Source organism: Camellia sinensis, chromosome 10, assembly GCF_055761805.1.
Source record: "Camellia sinensis isolate YWXY chromosome 10, ASM5576180v1, whole genome shotgun sequence".
NCBI classification, from domain to species: Eukaryota; Viridiplantae; Streptophyta; class Magnoliopsida; order Ericales; family Theaceae; genus Camellia; species Camellia sinensis.
In genome coordinates this window covers 171,143,555-171,151,397 of record NC_138970.1, presented here as the reverse complement: position 1 = coordinate 171,151,397, position 7,843 = coordinate 171,143,555, and positions in this window count along the sequence as shown.

Below are 7,843 nucleotides of genomic sequence, written 5' to 3'. Positions count from 1 at the left end.
GATGCTTTATTGGCCGATAAAATGGACCGAGTTTAAGACCAAAATACACATAGATTGTATCAAGAAAGTAGGATTATATAGCAATATCTCTATCTCTTTATAATTTTATAATCAAGGTGGTCATTAGTTTAAAAAACAAAGCAACTTAACTCATTTGTCTTAAGCTAAGCATCGACTAGTATATTTATGACAAAAATCCAACAAAGATGAATGATTGCCACCTATACATGATTTGAATAACTAATTCAAAATTCTACGCAAGAAGTCAACCAAAACAAAATCAATTATACAAAATCATTTTGATTGTATATATCAAATGGTGAGATTTATCGTAAAAGATACAGTTTTGCTTCAATTAATCTGTGTTTTTTGTTATTAATTCTCCAATTGATTTTGTGTTTGTAGACTAGTTAAGTTATTTTTAGTCAGTAATGTTGTTTTTGTTAGCATTGAATCCATTATTTGAATACAACATAGAAACTATCTAGATTCCCATTTTGATGTGGTTTCAATTGTGTGAGGAACCAATATAAACAATCATATATATACTCAAATACAAATTTATTGATAGTGATTAGAAGCAATTTCCCAACGGGCATGGTCTTTTTTATCCAAATTTTGGTTGTAGCAGTGTCACTTAATGAGATGCATGTAATTTTGACTGAGAATGATTGAGAAATTAGGACACACAAAGGTTCCAAATGCAGATGCCAACAGGCCTGCCCTGAATCTCATCTCATTAAAATCTAGCATTCCTTCAATCTTAAATACAAATTGGCAAATTATATTTTGCATCCTTACATTTTACATCCAATCTCACTTTGTCCCTAACCTTTTAATTACCTTAGTCAATCTCTTAGATTTTGAGTCAAGTTACAATTGAGTCCGGTCATTAATACTACCACGTGGTTGTTTTCCGTTAGTTTTCAAAATGACATTATGCAAATGGGCTCACAAAATTTAAAGAGTAGGTTGAGACAATTAAAAGAGCAATGAATAAAGTAAGATTAGATGTAAAGTGTAGACTGCGAAGTGAAATTTACCCAATACAAATTTCGTAGAAATGTTATATACTTAGAAAAAATTCACAAAATTCAGATTCATGGTGTAAATATAAATTTGGTAGGGTGTAGTCCACACTTTGAATAAATTTAATTTACATATTTTAAATTCTGAACATTTTTCTAAATACATAGCATTACTAGTTTGAATTAGATCTATCTTGATTAGTATCTTCTCATATGCTTTTGAGGAAGGATGTTCTTCACTCTCTTCTCTCTTTCCGGCCGGCTTTGGAGTAGTCCATAGTTGCTTTTTGATGTTTTGTAGTAGTTTTGTCTTTGTGCTGTTTGAGTTTGTATAATGGACTCTTTTCACTAATTAAAAAAAGAGTCCATTCTTGTTAATGTTAAGGTGTGTGGAACAAGGACCACTTATCAATTTAGATTTCAAAAGAAAGTTATGTCTTGTTAATTGAATTGGTGCTCACTAATGAATTGAGTACTCTCTATTTGTTAAGGTATTCATGCAAAAAATTTAAGATGATTAGAGAGATCAATATTTATATGTTTAGTGTCTGTCCAAAGCCATGGGTGTAACAAGTAAGGGTACAATGCAAACAAGAAAAATTAAAATAAAAAATATTTATTATTATTTTTAAAGCTAACTGATCCCGTGGGGATTAAGCCTAGGGCCTTCTTATTTTACAGAATGAGTTGGGCTGAGTCACAAATCAAAACATTAAGCCTAAACCCTACTCAATAGTCTTAGGACTCAGGCTAGATTGGCTCACTGGCCGATCAACAAACCACCTCTCACACTTCAACAAGTAGGCTAGTACATGGGTTTAGCCCAAAGCACCGAGATTTAGGCCAATGTTTTTTTTAATTTTGTTTTCTTGTTTTTTTCATTTCTACTTTTGTTTTTTTAATATATTTTGCCGGGCTCACGGTTGACCATCTCTCACAAGTCAATGAATCGAGTTTCAAACCCTAAGCCTAAGTTCAAAATAATGTTAAATCTTAACACATAAAATTAAATTTTATTTTTGTTACTTTTCATCAATTAAAACACCAACCTAGACAATTGTAACAACTTTATTAGAGATGCTCTAACCTAGTGTAGCCTCTGGTTTCTAACAATAATGGGTTTGTACTTTGTACTATAAGTGATGTTTTTGTTCTCAAATGTACACATGAAGGACCAATTTGTCCATAATGAACATTCCAAGTTGGAAGACAAATTAATGCATGTTTAATTATGGTCATAGCCCTTTTTTTCAATGCACATTTTTGCTGATGATAACGTTTGTGTGATTTAGAATCATGTGCATGGACTGTGGTGGGTCATACATACATGTATGTATAGCTTGGATTATAGGCAAAGTTACATTGGAAAAAAGCAACAAGAACAAAAAGAGTTTGAGATCATCATCATGACCTCTAAAAAATTAAAAAGAAAATGTCGGCAACTCTGGGATTTATTTGAATTTTTATTTAATTTTTTTAGCAATTTTTTAACTAAAATATGAAGTTAAAAAAAATATTAAAAAAATTACAACTCAGTGGTGATTTTACAAAATAATTACAAATTCATAAAAAAACTTTAGACTTTAGTTATTAATGTACATAAACTTTACCACTTATTTGACATTATTTGTAAAAACTTACATTGAATTGTAATTGTTTCAAAAATAAAATGTTTGGAAATGACTTTTTGATTTTTTATAAAAAAAAAAAAACATGTAAAAAGTAGAAAGAATGGAAAGGAATCTTTGATTTATATATATATATATATATATATATATATTGACATTTTGACATTTTTAATGGTTTTTTGACATTTTAATTATTTTAACATATTGCCAAATAATCCTTAATGTTATAGACACAAAATTCAATCGCGTACAAAAAAAATATTTGCTCCTCAATTTGTTTAAATTCAAAGCTGTTGAGCAGTGTGGATGTTAATAAGTATTATCTCGGCCTCGTTTGAGAATAGGTTTTTTTAGTAATTTTTTGATTTTTTGACTAAAATGTGATATAAAAAAAATTAGTATGTGTGGGTAGGAATGGCAACGGGGCAGGGCGGGGCCGGGGATCACCCTCCCCGTCTCCGATCCCCGAAACTACAAAAATCCCCGTTCCCGGCCCCGATCCCCGACGGGAAACTCATCACTCCCCCCATCTCCGTTCCCAACAGGGATCGGGTTTCCCCGACCCCGGAAAATCCCCGTACTCATCATCAACAACATTATTCAGCAACATCATCAAAAAAAAAAAAAAAAAAAAATCATCAACAAAGACATTAACGGAGCAACATCATCAAAAAAAAAAATTTCTTCAACAACATCATCGATTCAAGGCAGCAACAGCAACATCATCAACAAAAAATAAATAAATAAATAAAAGATAGAGATGATCTGTTACAAATCATGGAAATCATGTATAAACACAACAGATAGAGATGATAGAGATGTATAAACACAACATCATCAACAAAAATAAAATAAAAAAAAAAGATAGAAATGATCTATTACAGATCAGTGAGATCGGCGAGATTTGGGAGGAGGGAGAGGACAGCGGAGGAACCACTCAATTCGGAGATGGGATCTGATCTTTTTAGATCTGAGATGTGAGATGTAAGATCTGCGGTGGTGTAGAGGAGATTGGATGACGCCGGAGTAAGAGATGACGCCGGGTGTGCGTACTGCCGCGGAGGAGATCGCACTCGCCTTCGTCGCTAAGGAGAGGAGATCGCGCCGTCGCCACTGGAGAGACGAGTCGCACTCGCCATCGCCACTGGAGAGAAGAAAGAGTGAGAGAAGAGATAAGAGAGAGAGTGTAAAAGAGTTAGACCATCCTTCCTACAGTGTAATATATATATATATATATATATAATATAAATCGGGGCTACATAAGAGAGAGAGTGTAATATTTTATATATATAATATATAAAGAGAGTAGAGCTGCTGTGTACCAAATCAAACCCCAAACATATATATATATATATATATATATATAATATAAATCGGGGGCGGGGCCGGGGATGAAATTTATATCACTGTCCCCGGCCCGAATGTCACCGGGGATTTATTTTTAAATACCATCCCCGGCCCGTCGGGAGTATTTTTCAGGAAAAAACCATTCTTATCGAGGACGGGGGGTCGGGTCCCCGTCGGGCCGGTTTCAAATTGCCATCCCTATGTGTGGGATGATTTTTTGACTTTTTACGAAAAGATGTGCAAAAAGTAGAGAGAAAAGAGAATTTTTGACTTTTTGGTATGGGTTGTTGACTTTTTGATTTTTTTAGTAACTTTTTGATTTTTTTGCTAAAAATAACACTTGTCAAACAAGACCTAAATCGTGGATTCAACATAGTAGACAGTAAGGATATTTTTAATATTTTATAGTTTTACCGTTGTTACCCTAATATTAGGTATTTATAATTGAAGTTTTGTAATTTTTTGTATTATATTTAAAACTTTTTCCAAATTGTAATTCGAAATTAAAGTGGAACTCAACTGCTAATTGAAGTGGGTCTGAGTGGTTTTGTATTCTGTTAAGTGAGAAGATTACAATACAAAATAATGAGTCGAAACCATTGAGTTGTGAATGAGAATTGTTTCATAAAGTGGACGTCAACAAAATTGAGTTTAGATTTAAACTTAGGCCAAGTTTGGCATCCTCAAAAAAATTCAAAAAGTCAAAAAGTCACTATCCTATTTAAGTCACATCATCTTATTTAAGTCACATCACCTCTCTAACACATCACTTCAAACCCAACCCAAATCCAACCCATATTTCATAAAAAGTCAAAAAGTACACTTATTTAGGCCAAGTTTGGGAAGACTAAATAAGTGCACTTTTTGACTTTTTATGAAATATGGGTTGGATTTGGGTTGAGTTTGAAGTGATGTGTTAGAGAGGTGATGTGACTTAAATAAGATGATGTGACTTAAATAGGATAGTGACTTTTTGACTTTTTGAATTTTTTGGAAGATGCCAAACTTGGCCTTAGTCTTTCCAAACTTGGCCTTAGTCTTGGTTTGACTAGGTCTAGACTTGTACTTGTGCATGTGTTGGGTTTGGTCTTAGACTTAGACTTGGACCTAACTTGAGCTTTGGGCACACCCAATACCCGTATCCATTTTGCAACTCATTTAATTTAATTCTCAAAAGTTATACGTTATATATACATTATAATTTATATAATGGTTTTGAAATTTTGAACATTTGTAACTTTATCCCTAATAGCTAAAGTTGATGACATTTGATGACCCCATTGATATTAGCCTTCATGGCTTAAGCTTTCCCCTACTAATATAAATAGAGGTCTTTCTCCTCCAACTTAATAAGTTATTTTTAGAGAGGTTTTGTGATATAAAATGAGATGATGTTTTGAACTAAAAAGGTGAAGATGATAGTGCAACCATTGTCAAGTTCACCGAAGCTATTTAGAAGGTGCTTCTGCATTAGCTGGTTTCGACCGTCGTATCCTGAAAGACAGATGCTGGCATACCTTCAGCACCCATCGAAAGGCTGTAAATTTGCTTTAAGAAAATTATAGTATCATACATGTTTCGGTTTGTTTCTTTTCTTATTATTTGTTCTTTAATTTTTTAAAATTTAGTTTACCTCGACGAGTTTTAATATTTAGTTATTCATGTTAATAATTTATTCTTTTAATAATGTAATCTAATTTATTTATATATTTAGTTGTGTCGTTTATTATGTATTTCATCATTTAATAATAAAAAAAATTGTTTTGTCATTTCTATTTAATTTATTTTATATATTTTTCTTGTATTATTATGAAAAAATACCAACCATACATAAATATTTATATTCTTATTTTAATCCTATTTACGCTTCGTGTCTCACCGATCCTGATTAAATATAACAATTTCTACACCTTCGTCATCCATCATCCGTACCACAAGGCTGCATAACCTCCAAGGACATCCTGCTCTTTTTTCCATAAGAAGACGATCTTCTGCAATCCTCACTACCTCCAGCGACATCCTGTTCTTTTTTCCATAAGAAGACGATCTTCTGCAATCCTCACTACCTCCAGCGACATCCAGTTTTTTTTCATAGGAAGACCGTCTTATGCAATCCTCACTTCTTCGGTACTGCTTACTCTTGAAAGTGAAAAAAATGAGAGAAAAAATAAATCAAACCCTTTTTTCTGAATTTATTTAGCATAAAAGTGGTAAAAATTATTAAAAAAAAAAAAAAAAAAAAAAAAGAGAGATAGTTTTTTCTGTAAAACCAACAGACAGAATAATATAAAAAAATATAAATTTGTCACATGTAAGGGGTTACCTATAGCTAAAATTTCTCTATATTTTCTTACAAAGTGTTCATCCTAATCAAATATTTACAATTTTTTCTTTCACTTTTACTTTCCACTAGTTTTTTTTTTTTTAACTTTTTCTTTTAAGTTAATTATAATTACATCCCTTGAAATTTATTTAAAATACGAATTATTTCTTGTAATTTTGAAAATTATAAATACCTCTTTGTCAACTTTTTTTTTATTTAACAAAATTAACAAAAAAAAAAAAGCAATCCTAACTCATCTCCCATGCTACAATAAAATTATCAGAATTATTAATTGAAATATATTTCTAAAATTATTAAAAAAATATTAATTGACTTGATAATTTATTAATAAAATGAGTCATTTATTATGTAATTATAAATTTGAAGGGGTAAGATATAATTTTCACAACTACATGAGGTAATCTGTACTTTAAACAAATCTCAAAAAATATATTTATAATTTATACCTTTCTTTTTAATAAAACCGAGCCTTCAAAATTGAATATGAACTACGCATTATTTGTTTATATACTTTTCTATATATGAATTTTGTAACGTATCTTAATAAAAAAATAAAAATAAAAACAATGGGGGACTCAAACAGATTGCTCATCCGTGAATGGTAGGGAAGGGTGGGGTTGGCTATTGCTTGTTGGCCATAAATTATGGCTTTTGGGTTTTGGCCTTTGTTGTGTACAATGTATGTATACAAACAAATGGGTGGCAACAAACAAAACCCATTTCTTGTTTTCAAAAATTTTGGAAGATAGAGAGATCTATAATAAAAACAAAGCCACTTCACAACTGAAGCTTCACATGCAAGCCCAAACAACCACCACAAAACATGAACATCTATAATAATCAGTCAAATCCCTAGCTTTGGAAGGTTCAGGTATGACACACTAATGTTTCTTGTGAATATGACTAACACTTTGTTTTTAGTTTTTAAGTTTTTGGTTATTCTTATTATTCCATCACTCTTAATTCCAAAAAGTTTAAGTCATTAAGAAATTGACCTAACAATATATGTCACGTAATTTAACGTCGTCCTATACGTGCAATTTATTTTGCAATGCACGTGGAGAGGCAGAAGGAAAGGAAGTTCTTGATTCATTTAAAAATTTGAAAAAACTTATTTTTATATAGGGTTGCCCATTAAATTTTTTCGATAAATAATAATTTAATAACTATATATTTAAGTAATTTAAACTCGGATTAATCCCTCTTTCACAAATGAGAACGTTCCATTCCTTCCTTCCAACCCTCAATATTAGACTAATTGTTCCGCCCTTATGCACGTAACTATACAAACATTCAGAAAAGGAGAATATAAACATGAACATATATATGCAAACGAAAAGACTTAGGCTTAAAACCTCCTCCAACTTGAACTCTAATATCATATTAAATCACTTACCAATTCCAAAAATCTAAGTTAAAAACAAACTATCCAGCACTTGCTACAAAAGTGTTTTCAATTATCTCATGTAGAGGACAACAGAACAAACTTTTGGTTT